General features: G+C 36.4%; 1 long non-coding RNA gene across 1 annotated transcript in view; it reads left to right on the top strand.

The window, feature by feature from the left end:
• The window catches only part of LOC110344354 (uncharacterized), a 34922-nt gene extending 27967 nt beyond the window's left edge, over positions 1-6955 (top strand). Inside the window, exons 4-6 of the long non-coding RNA XR_015444018.1 lie at positions 2771-2980; positions 3415-3555; positions 6076-6955. This is a non-coding gene — a long non-coding RNA (uncharacterized LOC110344354). The remainder of the gene's footprint in view (positions 1-2770; positions 2981-3414; positions 3556-6075) is intronic.
• The last annotated feature ends 10403 nt before the right edge of the window (positions 6956-17358 follow it).

The following is a 17358-nucleotide window of genomic DNA, read 5'->3' as shown; positions in this document are numbered from 1 at the left end:
GGGCACTGAGCAGAGGCGTCATGAAAAATATTGTTAAAAATCTCATAATAATGTTTAAAAATTTTACAGTCCTGTGGGGCCACATTACTGTGTCCAGGGTTACACTTAGCCCCCTGAATTTAGGTTGGACATGCCTGCCTTAAAGCCTCTTCTATCCTTTCTATATTTTTTCCTTTGTTCTGTATTCTTGGTAATACCTCAGTTTTATCTTCGAGTTCATCAATTCTTGCTTCAGCTGTATTTAACTTAGTGTTTAATTTATCTGCTGAATAATCAAGTGTTTACCTTTTACTGAAAAAGTTTAAGTTGAGATGACAATTCTGCCAGGCAGTGTGGCAATATAGACTGAAATACTTTAAATTTTTCATCTTTTTAAATTACGCAAATATATTTTAGAAATTTCTCTTAGAAACTCATTTATTTACTCATTATATTATGGTAGCAGTACCTATTTCAGTGTTCCTTATTGTATAAATATAAATGGGTTGTTTTGGTTCTTTTTGGTACTGGGGATTGAATTCGGGTCCTTGTGCTTGCAGAGCAGGTGGCGAAACCACTGAGCTAAATCCCCGGCCCCTATAAATGTTTATTGTTAAGGAAATGATTAAAATTCACTATCCATAAAGTAAATACCATTCAGACAGTAATGTAACTAAACAAAATATTATGGAAAATATTTGACATATTTAAGTAGAATAAAGCATGTAAAGCATGTTACAAAGGAATATCCATAATGAGAACATATTTTTTGAAAGGAAAAATAGCATGTTAGCAAAGAAAAAAATGCTATTAAGATATACCTCAAAATGCTCATTCTAACTCTGGTCACTTTGAGTTGAAGGAATTAAGAATAATTTTCATTTTTTCATAATTATTCCATTTTTTCTACAATACCTAAAATTCTCTTGTTAAAATAAAACAAATATGTTTTTGCAATATTTATCTTTTGATAACACAAAAATGGTTCTGAACAAAAAAATTAAGTCCTTTGAAAATTAAAGAAGTTAATGTAGAAGGCAATGTAGTACAATTTCAGTGCAACTTGAATCTATGAAAATAAGATTTATTGTGAAGGCTAACCTATAGATGTTTGGCCACATGGAGAATAAAGGCAAACCAACAGATTCTAAAGTTTTATGACCAGGAGCATGGTGATGTTAGAAAATGAGAGCTATAGAATTGTGTTTCATATAGACCCAAACTATACTTTATTCTTTTAAAGGTCTACCTAGGAAAATTTGCTTCAAAAAAACCAGCTGACTTCTCTGTCTGATACTACTCTTTCCTGAGTGAAAAGGATAAAAATGAGCCTATTTATTCATGAATTCAGCAGAAAGCACTGAGCAAGAACTCTGTGATACATACCATTCTAAGACATAGCCATGAACAAACATTCCAAGATTACTAATTTAATGTAATCCGCCTGTGGAATGTCAGACTCTTCTTTCCCCAATATCCCTTCTTCAATTCCTTCAGAGTGCTTTCAAAACCAACTCCTCTGAGAATCTTTCATCTATGACCAATAACCCCATCTTAGGTTCCTAATGCCAAGTCTAATGAGTTGATTCACAGCAGCCCTAAACGTTGCATGACAATATCATTTGGGCTCGATGGAAAACAATCCCACACTTGATTAGCGATGCCTGGCAAGGCCTCTGAAGGTAGAAGGGTCAGGAAACGTACTAACCACCCTGTTTCTCATCCCATTGCCTCCAGCCAATCATGGCTCCTGCTTACTTTTATTAATGCATTATGCTTTAAAAGCACAGCCTCAAAGATATCTCCTACTCACAGAGTACCCCAAATGAAGATAATATAGACATAATACAAGCTGACTGGGGAGTACCATGTGTATGGTTTATGTCTTGATGAAATTTAAGAATCCAAACCTCTTAAGAGCTATTGTGCTTTGTATGATGCCCTTTCTCCTGTGAGAATGAAAAGAGGTAATGGATAAAAATCTATGCTGAATCATATAAATCTGGCCAGCCATTTTCTTTGGTCATTGATAGTGAAAGCTTTAATATGGGGTCTTGGCTGTGACCCCAGATTATTCTTCTATTTGTGTCCAGCCTTCTGGGCTTGACCTGATTCCAAGGGGAATGCTGTCACAATGAGAATTTTTCCAGCCTCCTTCGCTGAGTATGCTGCTATGAATTGAAGGTGCCTCGAGGCTCAGGTTTAAGTTGAAATCACTGGGGTGTGTGTGTGTGTGTGTGTGTGTGTGTGTGTGTGTAAGTGGAAGATGTTCTGAGATTTTTCCACAGAATCCTCACACTTCCTTTCCTTCTAGTTCTGATACACTATGTCTCAACCTTGCTCCTTGCAGCTCACACTGCTTCTCTCCTCTCCCGCTCATCTTCTGACCCATCTAGGTAACCCATAAGCTCTAGCAAGGTCCATTAACTTTTGGTCTTCTAGATAGTCAACTGCTGTCAGGCTGCATCCTCAATGGAGAGACTCCTCAAAAGGGGCTGGACTCCTAGGTGCCTAAAAGAATGCTGGAAATGAAGAAGCTTAATTTAGATTAAGAAAAAGTCCAGGGGTGGTGTTTAAACCTGTAATCCCAGCCCTTGGGAGAATGAGGCAGGAAGATTGCAAGCTCAAGGCCAGTCTGGGCTACATAGTAAGATTCTGTCTCAAAACATAAACAAGAGAGAGAGAGAGAGAGAGAGAGAGAGAGAAGAAAGAAAGAAAGAGAAAGACCTTTATATTTCTGGATGCCGATTCCTTCTCTTAATTGACTTTTTTTTTTTTTTTTTTTTTGCAGTACTGAGGATTGAATTGAATTTGGACCTTTGCACTTAGGTCCCAGCCCTTTTATTATTATTCTGTTTTTATTTTGAGACAAGTTCTCACTAAGTTGCTAAATTCCCTAGCCTGGGCTGAAACTTGTGAGCTCCTGCCTCAGCTTCCCAGAGTACGGAGATTATAGATTGTGGACCATCACACCCAGCTTGTCCTTACCCAAGGAAGTAAGGTAGGGCACAACTCCCCAAAGTGCACACAACTTAATCCAATGTAGGACATTCTTAGGACCCAATCAATGCCTGACTTCATGAGCATGGGAAGAAACCACCCAGAAGAGCAAGAGAAAGCAACACATTACTGTCAGAGCACAGCCAGGGGAACATCGGTAGAGAATACCTTGTGAAGATTATTAATGAGTATGTCATAAGAGCCAGGATCTCTACCTTGCTGAACACAAGATAGATTACATCCCTTATTTCTCCTCAATCCAGCAATGTTGTCATTCTGTCATAGAAGATTAAATCAGTTTAGACCCATTTGTAACAATGCCAGTGACCTGTTCTTCTGTAGATGTCTGAAAATTGATTTTTGTATGATTTATTGGATAATCTTTTCCGTCTAGAAATTATTAGCCAATAATTATTTGGATTCTTTTACTTTCAGTTTAAGGAAAACAAAAAGCAGCACATTATTGCTTTGTTGGCATAAGACACCTAAAAAAATTCTTTAAAATGAGACTAGAAGGCTTATGATGGCTTCCACCAATCCTCAGAGTTCTTTGATGGCAAGCCTCAGAGACTACAGGTAGGACAAATTGTGTTTCCTAATCACCATCTGCTCTTATGCAGACTAATATTGTTTCCTGCCCCCTCTCTCTATGAGCTGTCATTTTCCTACAGAAGCTGTCTATGAAGATAATCAACGAGATCAATGAACCCATTGTGCTTCGGGATCCCTTTCTAGAGGAAATTTCATGATTCTAATTATTTAACATGAAAATGTAAAGAATAAAACCTTGCATTCCATTATACCCTAGAGAGCCAATAAGGGGAGAGGACAATAAGCAGCAAAGTAAATAGGAAATGCAGCATTAAAGGTGACTTGAGCTCTTTCTCAGAAAATGAGAGGTGTGCAGGAAAGTGATTTTGGAACATGAAGCACTGTAAGACCCACTGATGAGTAAGACAGGGGAGATTTTCTTTATTCCAATTATCTGGGCAATAATCCAGCCATAACAAAGAGCTGTTTCTCCTTCACTATCGAGGTCTCCACTGAATAGAGTTTTTTTAAAACTGAAAACTACATTGGCCAACAGCAGTATTACCATGAAGGCCATTTTTGTCTTTAACAATACAATACCATGTATCTTTGCAGCATCCCCAATTTTCCTCTTCCCCTGCATACTCCAGTAACCCTCTGCTCACTGTTTTCCCTCTCAAGTGCTCTTCTCACCTTTAGAGACTTAGTTTGTTTTACTGAATATGTTATACCTGCAAATTGTTAGACTTATGCAAAACCTTAGGCCAAAGTAAGAATCCCAGCTAACATATTCAAAAGCAGATTATGAAATACTCTTTATTCTAATTATATATATATTTTTTTATATTTATATATATATATATTTTTTTTTTCTCAGAACTGACTCATATTGTAGGTGGGATGGAGGGCCCTACACTATAAATGAGGAAAGTGACATCCAGAAAAGTTAACTCTGACCAAATTCTCAAAAAGCTAGGTCTCACTTGACCCCCAAAATTCCTGTCCTTGACACAGTATGTTTCCTTATCTCAAATAAATTTTCAGGAGAAATATTTTATGCTTGATGTTTTACTCTTTCCAGTTCCTTAAGAAATTTATTTTATTAATTTATTTCATGTCTGATTTAAATTTCATCAAGAACTATGAGACTAGAATTTCTCAAAATCTTCCCAGGGCCCCAGGCACACTTACATCATCCTCTTTGATTGCCACCCCTGGCTGAGGTCACCATTGCTTCAGAGTCCACAGGGAAAAGCATAGAATTGCTCAAGACCTCCAAATAAGTTTTATTTTTGGATGTGATGAAGTATACCATGATCTTTCTCCACCAATGAAATACTGATAAAAGAGGTAGCTAGCATACTTCTCCATATTACTTTGGCCTAAAGAGAGAAATTAGATTCTTAGGTCTAAAATGCCTTGCCTATTTGCCATAGTTGTAGTCACCTCTCAACACAACCTTAGTACATGATGTTTGTATAAAAATAATCAAGTGAAAAATTCCATGTGGTTTTATTTTGTTCACATTTACATTTATGCCTATGGTAAAGTGTAGCATAGTTCTGATTTTTATATGTTACTTTATGCTTTCAGCAGGTATAAGATTAAGAATTAGCTGGAAGATTTCTTTGAGGACCACATTGTTCTCTATTAACTGTTTAGAAATACAGTTAATATAGGAAAGTAAGATAAATGCTTCACTTTTTCCATTTAAGTGTCAGTTGTCAGAGAAGAGGTAGTGCTCCATTTACTTCTCCTTGGTGTATGATTAAGATGTGCTTATGGTTTTAAATTTGTTTTTGATTTCTTTGTGTCTACTTTTCATTATAAACTAGTAAGTTTTTATGTACGGGTATGTTTCAAACCATTATATTCATTACCCTCATTGATGCCCAAACTATCCCATCTTGGTCAGCAGGAGGGCCCAGATTTCTTTGTCATATTACCCAGTAATAATGAAAAGTCTCCTGCTTGGGGCGCATTAAGAAGTCCCAGTCTTATCTTGTATTTACCAGCCCAAACCTGGTACAATCAGCCATCCCACCAAGAAGTCCTCCTTCTTTTAATGGGAAATAGTGTTTAGAGTCCAAAATCTGAGCCCTGGTGTGTTAACTACTATTGAGTTACCCTGTTTAATGGACAAAAAATAAGAAATAAGTATATTGGAAAGAAAATAAGTTCAGTTATTAATATTTTCATTTCTAAGTAAATATTAACAAGAATTTACTTCTTTTATAATTATATCTTTTATGCTGAAAATTTTGATGCCTAATCACAGTAACATAATTGTATTTCTATTGATTATAATGAATAATTAGATTAAAATAATTACTTCAATTAACAACAATTATGCTTCTAAATAAAGTCTAAGATTTTCTTGTGTATTGATGTGGGCTCAAAATGTACACCAGTAAAAATGTGTAAGCTAAATTGTATGCTATAAAGTGACTTAAAATAATTTTTCTGTGTGGTTATGACAGCTTAATATAAAATTATGTTAATTTATTTCAGTCTTTTATCAATTTTCAGAGATCTCTTTTTTTTTCTTATGAATTTAATTTTTAGAATGTTAAACTACATGATGGAGAAATTCTACTTCAGGCCAAGTTGGAGAAACAAGAGCTGGATTTACTCTTCTAAAGCTACTAAAAATTGAATAAAATAATTAAAGGAATGCTTTACAAGATACTAGATATCAGGTGTTAAAGGGACATTGATCCCTGAGAGAAAGAAAACAAATGATGTGGAACCTGTGATTGATTAAGTTTATTGAGGGGGGATCCTAATTCAGGGACAGACTTGTGCCTAATATAGGTGACAGATGCCCCAAATTGATGAACAAGAGCTGTGAATTCAGGAACACCAGTATGGCTCTAGTTTGTAATGTGGAGTTCAAAAGAGGAAAGAGCTGCAGAGAGAACTTTAGATAAGAACAGAGGCTCCTTCTCCAAGTATTCCACAGAGAGCTGATTACTATACTACTGAAATCCTTTGCAAGGCCTGGGAAGGGGTGTCCCAAAAGATTAGAGGTAAGAGTACTCAGTGCACACTTAGGCCGTGCTCCCACCAGCCACCCTGCCGAAGTTTGTAATTCACAGGACACTTGAGTACCCAGAAGGGTTTTGTCTTAATAGTTGGTAATAATTAGCTCTAAACTAACCACTGTTCTGACTCTACTAAATAATAGAAATAGCATGACTCAAATGAATCAAAGTGCTGCCAAGTAACTTAACCCCATCCTAGAAGAAAACCTAAGAACATTGAGAAGAAGGCAAAGATATCAAGCAACAAAAAAGGTAAAAGTCACAATGTATGGCCTGTAATAAAATGTTACCAAACACGCAAAGTAGGAAAATAAAGTCTGTCAGACAAAAATGCAATCAAAACATATACAGAAATGGGCCGGGGGATTTGGCTCAGTGGTTTCACTGCCTGCTGTGCAAGCACAAGGACCCAAGTTCAATCCCCGGTAAAAAAAAAAAAAAAAAAAAAATATATATATATATATATATATATATATATATATATATATATACACATACACAGAAATGAGTGGATGTTAAAATTAGTAATGAAAGACTTTTAAAAATATATTTCAATTTTATTCTACTCTACGTTTAAATAGTTCATGAAAGATAAAAATACATGAACAAAGAACAAGATTGAGCTTTTGGAATAAAAATGACAGAATTTGGAGCTGGGTGTAACTTGTTGATAGAGAGCTATCCTAAGATGAGCATGGTCCTGGGTTCAATCGCTAACACTACAAAAAAAAAAAAATGAGTCTGATATTAATACTGAAAATGTATTTTATGGCCTTGATATTAAATCAGAATTTGCAGAAGAAAATATTAATAAATGTGAAGACATAGTAGAAATAACAAAATAAAAATACAGAGAGAAAAACATTTTAAATAAATACGTAGAGCATCCATGCGTCATGAAGCAACTTTAAGCAGACCAGTCTACATGTAAATGAAGTCCTAGAAGGAGAGAAGAATGAGATTCAAAAACAGGAGTTGAAGAAGTAATAGGCAAACATTTTTAAAATGGGAGGATTTTAAATGGGCATGTGAATCTCTAGATAGCAGATGCTCAATAAACCCCAAGTACAGGATTCACAAAGAAATCTATACCAAGATATAATCAAACAGCGCAAAACCATGATGAAAAAAAAGAACCTTAAGAAACAACTAAAAAGAAATATGTGCAGAAGAACAAAGGATATGGACAGGTTTCTCATCTGAAATAATACAAGCAAAACCAATGAATCAAAAAGGAACAAAATGAAACAAAATCTTTAAAACACTGGAGTGGAACTGGGGCTGTCAACACAGAATCTCATGTCTAGCTAAGGTAGTCTTCAAAACCCAGAGAAATATTTTTTCAATCAGATAAAGTTCAGAATTCATCTCCACCCTTACATACCACAAAAAATATTAAAAGAAGGAGCCAGTCCCAGCACCCGGAAGGGAGCGCCCCTGCTGCCATTCCATGCTGCTAGGGCAGAGAAGGTGAGCCGTGCAGGTGCCAGAAGCACCCCACCTCCACCCCAAGGAACTGAGAAGACATGTAAACAAGCCACAAGAACAGACTACCAGATCACCTACAGCAACCCCAAAGGGAAACGAGATGGAACAATCTGATACTCAACCACCTGGAATCTCTGAACTAGCAACAAAAGAGGATCTGGGAAAAATGAAATCAGAAATAATTTCTCAGATAACAGCAAAGATTTTGCTCATGGTGCAAGACATGATTAATAAATCTAGAGAGGACACAGATTAAAAAAAATAGAGGATCTGAGGAACATGATAGAATCCCAACATAGGAAACAAATGGAATCCATAAAACAGATGCAAACAGATTTCCAGGAGATTAAAAACTCCATTGAAAGTCTATGCAGCAGAAGGGGCCAATATGAGGACAGAATTTCAGATATAGAAGATAAGATTGCAATTAGTGACCAGGAAAAGAAAAATTGCTTCAAAATTATAAAGAAACATGAGAAATCAATCCAGCAGCTACTAGAGGATACAAAGAAGAATAACGTAAGACTGATTGGGCTCAATGAAGAAACAGGAGAGAGTGCAGATGATAAAAAAAAACTGTTCACAAAAGGGATGACACAAAATTTCCCAAGCAGGGGAAAAGAGCTTGACACACAGATAAGTGAGGCATATAGGACTCCAAATAGCCTTGATCAAAAAAAATCTACACATAGGCATATAATGGTTAGGATTCCAGAAATCCACCAGAACAAAATTCTACAAGCAGTTAGAGAAAAGAAACAAATCACATGCAAAGGAAAGCCCATCAGAATCACAGACTTCTCAATGCAAACCCTGAAGGCAAGAAGAGCTTGGAGTGATGTATTTCAAGCCCTAAAGAAAAACAGCCTCCAACCCAGATTGATGTACCCTGCAAAACTATCTTTCAAAATGGATGGAGAAATAAGATACTTTCATGACAAAGAGCACCTTAGGAAATTCGTGAATACCAAACCAGCACTCCAAAGAATTTTACACAATATTCTAGGAACAGACAATGAGGATCACAACTCCAGGAAGCCCAGCAGAATGAACCCATCGGGCATGACAAGAAATTAAATGTAAAGGGGGAGAACCCAACAAAAAGAAAAAGTCATGGCAATGACAAGTCAATATGTTTCAGTTATAACCATCAACATTAATGGTCTCAATTCACCAATCAAAAGAAATAGACTGGCAGAATGGGTCAAGAAGTAAAATCCAACAATATGCTGCATACAAGAAACACACTTAATTCAAAAGGAAACTCATAGACTGAAAGTTAAAGGGTGGGAAACAATACTCCATGCGACAGGAACCCCCAAAAAAGCAGGAGTAGCTATCCTCTTGGCAGATCAATAAGATTTCAAACCAACACTGATTAAGAGAGATGAAGAAGGATACTACATCCTTGTAAAGGGAAGAATCCAAGAGGAAGAGATGACAATCATGAATATCTATGCACCAAACACTAGTGCACCCAACTATATAAAACAAATACTAACAGACACGAAAAGTCATATATGCACTAATACAATTGTAGTGGGGGACCTCAACACCCCACTCTCACAAATAGATAGATCAACTAGACTAAAAATAACTAATGAAATACTAGAACTCAATCCAACTCTTGAACAAATGAACTGAACAGATGTTTACAGAGTCTTCCACCCCACAAAATCAGAATACACATTCTTCTCAGCTGCACATAGGTAATTCTCCAAAATAGACCACATACTCACCCATAGAACATGTTTAAGTAAGTGCAAAGGAATTGAAGTTATCCCCTGTATATTTTCAGAACATAGTGCGATGACATTGGAGATCCATAACAAAAGAAACACAAAAAATGTCATAAACATGTGGAAATTGAACAACACACTTCTGAATAACCAATGGGTCACAGAGGAAATTAAAGAAGAAATCAGACACTTCCTTCAATTAAATGACAATGACAATACAACATATCGAAATCTATGGGACACAATGAAAGCAGTCTTATGAGGGAAATTCATAGCAGTGAATATGCATATTAGGAAAACAGAACGAGCCCAATTAAACAATCTGATGCTGAACCTCAAGCTTCTAGAAAAAGAAGAGCAGGACAACCCCAAAGCTCATACGAGGGAGGAAAGTATAAAGATCAGAGGAGAAATCAATGCAATGGAGACTAAGAGAACGATACAAAAAAATCAATGAAGCCAAGAGTTGGTTCTTGGAAAGAATCAACAATATTGACAAACCTTTAGCCAACCTTATCAGAAAAAGGAAAGAAAAGGCCCAAATCCATGCAATTAGGAATGAAAAGGGTGAAATGACAACAGACCCAGCAGAAATCCAGAGGATCATCAATACCTACTTCCAGAACCTATATGCCAGTAGGACGGACAACACAGAAGAAATGGACAGATTCCTAGATACACATGAATTACCAAAGTTGAATGAAGAAGACCTAAAAATTCTGAACAACCCAATATCAACCAATGAAATTGAAAATGTAATTAAAAACTTATCAACTAAGAAAAGCCCGGGCCATGATGGCTTCACTGCTGAATTCTACAAGACATTTAGAGAGGAACTGCTGCCACTACTGTTTAAACTCTTCAATGAAATTGAAAGGGAAGCAATACTCCCAAATTCATTCCTGGAAGCAAGCATCACCTTGATCCCCAAAGCAGAGAAAGACCCAACTGAAAAAGAGAACTATAGGCCAATACCACTAATGAACATAGATGCAAAAATTCTTAATAAGATACTGGCAAACAGAATGCAGAAGATCATCAAGAACATCATACATCCTAGTCAAGTGGGATTCATCCCAAGGAGGCAGGGATGGTTCAATATACAAAAATCAATCAATGTAATACACTATATCAATAGAGCCAAGGACAAAAACCATATGATTCTCTCCATAGACGCAGAAAAAGCATTTGACAAAATCCAACATGCATTTATGATAAAAACCCTCCAAAAAATTGGACTAGATGGTCTCTACCTCAAACTGATAGAAGCCATCTATGAAAAACCAACCGCCAATATCATACTAAATGAATGGTCAAAAACTGAAATCCTTCACACTCAAATCGGGAACAAGACAAGGATGCCCACTATCACCACTCTTGTTCAATATAGTTCTGGAAATATTAGCCACGGCAATTAGACAAGAGAAAGAAATAAAAGGAATAAAGATAGGTAATGAAGAAGTCAAATTGTCATTATTTGCAGATGACATGATACTCTATATAGAATACCCCAAGAACTCCACCAAAAGTCTTCTAGACTTAATAACCAAATTCAGTCAAGTAGCTGGTTACAAGGTCAGCACACAAAAGTCAATAGCTTTCCTCTACACCAATGACAGATTCACTGAGAGAGAAATAGGGCAAATAATTCCTTTCACAACAGCATCCAAAAAACTGAAATACCTAGGAATCATCTTAACGAAAGAAATCAAAGGCCTCTTCTCTGAAAACGATGGCACTCTGAAAAGAGAGATTGAAGATGATATCAGAAAATGGACAGACATCCCCTGCTCCTAGGTAGGAAGGATTAATATAGTGAAAATGGCCATACTTCCAAAACTGCTATATAGATTGAATGCAATTCCAATTGAGATCCCAGCAGCATACTTCATAGACCTCGACAAAACAATCCAAAAATTCATTTGGAACAAGAAGAGACCCAGAATAGCAAAAGCAATTCTAGATAACAGAGACATGGCAGGGGGTATCACAATCCCCAACCTGCAATTATACTACAAATCTACTGTGATAAAAACAGCATGGTACTGGCAAAGAAACAGACCTGAGGACGAGAGGAACAGATTAGACGATGTAGAAACAATGCCAGACACACTCAGCCATCTCATCTTCGACAAAGGAGCCAAACACCCTCACTGGACGAAAGATAGCCTCTTTAATAAATGGGGCTGGAAAAATTGGGCTTCAACTTGCCAAAGATTAAAACTAGACCTGTATGTCTCACCATGCACTAAACTAAAATCAAAATGGATTAAAGATCTAAATATTAAAATAGAAACTCTGAACCAGTTGGAACAGAGATTAGGTAGAACCCTTGAAGACATCAGTGTAGGAAAAGATTTCATGAACAAAACCTCAGTTGCCCGTGAACTAGCACAAACAATCAGCAAGTGGGATCTCTTTTTATTAAAAGTCTTCTGCACAGCAAGAGAAACCACCAGCAGTGTGAAGAGACAACCCACAATGTGGGAAAAAAATCTTCACCTGCTCTTCCTCAGACAAAGGTCTACTATCTCGAATCTACAAAGAACTTAAAAAGATCAGACCTCCCAAATTTACAGACCCAATCCAAAAATGGGCATCTGAAATGAACAGACATTTCTCAGATAAAGAAGTAGAAATAGCAAATAAATACATGAAAAAATGTTCAACATCACTGGTCATTCGAGAGATGCAAATGAAAACAACGCTGAGATTCCACTTCACTCCAGAATGCATGGCTGCTATCATGAAATCAACCAATAACAAATGCTGGCAGGGCTGTGGGGAAAGAGGAACTCTGCTCCACTGATGGTGGGAGTGCAAGCACTGTGGAAATCAGTATGGAGATACCTCAAAGAACTAGGACTGGAAGTCCCATTTGACCCTGCTATTCCACTACTAGGAATCTTCCCCCAAAGAATTAAAAGAATCATACCACAGTGATATATGTGGACCCATGTTCATAGCAGCACAGTTTGTAACAGCTAAAACTTGGAAACAGCCCAAATGCCCATCAACTGGAGACTGGATAAAGAAAACGTGGGTTTTTTTATAAAATGGAGTACTACTCAGCCATAAAAAATGAGAAATTAGAGACATTTATAGCTAAGTGGATGCACATTGAGGTGATACTCTTAAGCGAAATAAATAGGACACACGTGTAAATACTGGATAGTTTCTCTGGTGTGAGAAACTGAAAGCGTAAATAAGGACTAAAATGTTTTATAGGTCATGTGAAATAGGACGAAAAGGGGCAAATGGGAAGGAAGTGGGAGGGCTAGGGGAAAGGACAGAAGGGAATGGGATTAATATGAGAAAATGGAAAAATAGGAACAAAATCTTTGTAAATAGGGAGGACTGGAGGGGTTGAAGGGAGGGCTGGGCAAGGGTGAAAAATAAGAACCAAGAGAGACTATGTAAAGGTGCAAATTTCCAATGATGAATGTCATCATATTGTATACCTAAAATGTACCAATGATTCGAATGAATAATCAATAATGCAAAATAGGAAGAAAAGGTCCAAAGGGGTAGGGGTAGTGGGAGGGGCAGGGGAAAGGAAAGAAGGGAAAGGAAAAATGATGAGAAATGAAAAAAATGGAAGTAGAGTCTTTGTAGATGGGGAGGGGTGGAGGGCGTGAAGGGAGGGCTAGGAATGGGGAAAAAATAAGAACCAAGATGCATTATGTAAAGGTACAATTCCCCATGAGAAATGTAATTGTGTTGTATACCCACAATGTACCAATAAAAGAATTTAATACAAAAAAAAAGAACATTTGATGCCTGTTCATGCTTTAAATTTCCGTTAATGACATGATATGACAATTCATACAAAACTTGCTGTAAATCTCTGTAAGTTGCACTATCATGGCTTTTATTTTCACTGAGAAGCCGGCATAAATGCAAAAATTTACCGCTCCCTGATTTCAGTTCTTTTTCCACTCAGTGGGGACGGCCACAGTCGTTGCCTCCATCTTCCCCTCCCTAGTAACAGAGGTCCGAATGTGTAGCACGGAGCAAGGAGTCAAAGGGGAGCACCGCCCACGCGGAATGCCGCCAGCTGTGAGTTCGGTTTGTGATTTCCCTCCCCACTTTCTCCCCCAGCCTGCCGAAGCCCAAGGCGGGGCCACTAAGGAGGTGACTGAGACCCGTGAGCCCCTTCGCGAAGTGACTAAACGCTGGCTGCCTGTAGTGTTCACTTTACAAATATTAATTTGGCATGTTTCTTTAAAAAAAAAATTAAAAAATTTCTGCCTCAGTCACAAAGATTTGCTCTAATGTTTTCTTGTAGAAATTTTAGAATTTTATAAAGGTTAGTGATCTATTTGACTTAATTTTTTATTAGGAATAAAGAACTGCTCAAAATGTATTGTTTTGTCTGAATATACAGTTCCAGCATTGTTTGTTGACAAAGGATATCCTTTCTGTATTTTACATTTTTGTAAAAAAAAAAAAAATCAGTTATAGACAATGTTCCCATGGCTCTGTTTCTGTACTCTGTTCTATTCCATTGATCTTTGTGGCTATGCTGAAATTCAAGATTGTGTTGAGCTGTTTGTCAATTAGAATTGTCTCAACAACATTATATCTTTCTGTTTATTTGGGTCTTCTTTGATTTCTTAAACCAAAGTTTTCTAGTTTTTGGTATACTGTAAACTTATATTTATACCTAATAAATACTTCTCTTTTGCTGCTATTATTAATAGTCCTGTTTGGTTTTAATTTTTAATCCCTGTTGTTTATTGCTAATACTATAGAAATATTTTTAATTGAGCTTCAGCTCATGGCTTACTAAACTCATTTATTAGTTCTAGAAGATTTTTGTTTTGTAATTTGTTACGATTTTCTACTTAGATGATCAAGTTGTCTACAAATAAAGTTTTGTTTATTCCTTTTCAAAAAAAAAATAACCAAATACTACAGCCTATCCAATTTGACATATAAAGCTAACTGTCTGTGATCATTAATTGTGATATGTCAACTTGATTTAAGCATAGACTCTTCACCCTTCCAATGCAGACTCTTCAGCTTTCCGACAAAGATTCACTGTGATAACTCTGCAGTGAGCTTCCAGACTTGATGTTTTAGTGGTACTGGATCCTCCAGTACTCCAATACAGACAACCACTGTGGATTCTTCCACCTCTGATTCCACAGATGACCACTGGAACTCTTTGCCCTTCTGATTCTGTAAGCTACCTAGTAAATCATCTGTACATACATTTTATAATGATTCTTTTCCTCCAGTGAAACCTAATATGCCATCACCCTGTACCTCAGACAGCTTAGTTACTTCCATTGAATTTAGAAATAAATCCAATCTTTACAATATGTCATGCAAGGCCTTTCTTGATCTGTTCTTTTCAGTTTTGTCTTCCTATACCTTCTTTAACAAGATTCTTAACCATTTTTCTGCCTTTAGTAGGTACTTCTATAATTACACACTTTTATGAAATGTACATTCCTTGAAAGTAGTGATTTTATCTCAAGCTCACTGCTTAAAATGTAGGCTAAATGTATGTGTAAGATAGATTACATTCTTTGTTCAGAAATTCAATTTGCCTCTTCTACTAAGCTCATTGCTGAACAGTATATCTGACCACAAAACTTTCTTTGGCCAATGGGATGTGAGAAGTGATGTGAGAGAGAATATATAGACATTGCATGGTTTCAGCTTCCCACTGCATGAGGCTGCTGAGTTCTCAGTCATCATGGATTCTGAGTGAAGAGCAAGCAAGGTACAAAACTGCAGGAAAACAAAAGAAGCAAAACTAAAGAATGAAAACAATATTATGAATAAGAGATTAATTTTATAACCTCTAAAATTTGGTATTACTTGTTACTTCAGAAAAATCTAGGGAACACTAATTGATATAAGCAGCCATTTACATATAGGATGAATACAGGCTAAATGAATGGATGAAGTTGATTTCACCTTAAATGTCCTCACTCTCTCTCTCTCTTTTTTTTTTTTTTGCCATTTTCTGCCTCTTGAAATTCCATTCATCCTTCAAGAAATAGGTTAATTTCTGCCTCCTGCTATTTCTATAAATAACATATTTGGCCAAGTCTCTCTGTCCAAAAATCTTTTCTGCATTTAAGATTCATTTCTTCCAATGGATATTCAGGCAAAATAGCTGGTTCAAAAAAGGCATTACTGGTTGAGTCTCTAGATACATATTTAATTCATTTTTTAAATTTTCAGTGAATTGTTTCCGAAAGACTTCTCAGTTCCCTGGCAAAGCCTTCTTTGTATCACCCACAAAACAATCTAAAGCACTCAAATATGTGTTGTTACTGAAATCAAAATATTTTCAGAAAATAATGTGATCTTAAATAGATGATGACTTGTAGCCATTCTTTAGTGAGCAGCCCAGGAGACCTAGATTAAATGCAAAGAAAATAGATAATAAGACTGCTGCAGTGGATTGCAGAAAAAATTCTAAATCAAACACAGGTTCAAAAATTAGGGTAACTTTTCTTGATGAGAAAATTTAGGTATGGTCACGAGTAAAGTTTATAGTGAGTGTATACTAGGTGTCTGGAACTGACATTACCTCACACCATATGCCAGTAACCGTATTTTTACATATGAGGAAAAGTATGCTTATAGAGATTAAATTACTCTTCCGTAGTTACTCATCTAGAAAATTTCAGAGTTAGAAATTAAGCCTATCTATGCCTCAGTCCAAAGCTAAGACTTCTACCATACTGTTTTCCTAAGGAGATTTGGAAAGGTCTTTTGGAGCGCTAAGCTTTCCACACAGTAATCCTAGATAGAAAGCATGCCCTAACCAAAGAGTTCAGTAGGATCCCAGAAAGAACAGGAAAGCGAAGTCTTTTAGCATAACATCCAGAAAAGGTGACTACTAGTCAGAAAGTAGTTCCTTGTTGCTTTAGATGGGAATGGAGAGTAAAAGTATAGGATCTTCTGGTGGCAATGAAAATGCTACGACATTGGATTATGGTGATAGTACACAACTTTAACATTTACCAAAAAGCATTGAATGTATACCTAAAGAGGGTAAATTGTAGTTATGTTACAATAAAGCTGGAAAAATAGACTGTCTTATAATAGTAAGTGATATACCATGTGGAAACCTCCATTATTTTTAATAAAAAGTATTGTAAACATAGTCTTTGTATTCAGCTCAAATTGTACAAACAATTGTCTCCCTTTTCCCACTGTGTAGTTAATAAAGCTGACTTTTTCTAAATGCTTTTTCTCAGACTTTTTGCCAGGTCAAACTGAGTTTCTCTAATTTAAAACAAGGAATGAGTTTATTTTTGCACATTATAGAACCATGGATGTTGCTTCAATTATCTATGCTTATGGAAAGTGCAAGCAAACAGCATTTTATACTCATGCCTAATTTCCAACTCTCATGTTAGTCAAAGTGCTGCCCTATGAAGAGGATCCATACAGAGAGACTCTGTCCTATTTTTACCATGCACTCAACTGTCTGCTACATGCAATGTTGTTTAAATATCATGGCCAGAAAATGCTCTGAGCTTCCCTACTTGACATTTTACTTATATTTTCCAGTGGCATTTTATTTAACATTTTGCATAAAAATGAAC

The sequence above is a fragment of the Heterocephalus glaber genome, unplaced genomic scaffold (genome assembly GCF_053883595.1).
Source record: "Heterocephalus glaber isolate CG9 unplaced genomic scaffold, H.glaber_assembly_v1.0 deba00001593, whole genome shotgun sequence".
Lineage (NCBI taxonomy): Eukaryota > Metazoa > Chordata > Mammalia > Rodentia > Bathyergidae > Heterocephalus > Heterocephalus glaber.
This window is presented reverse-complemented; position numbering and strand designations above follow the sequence as displayed.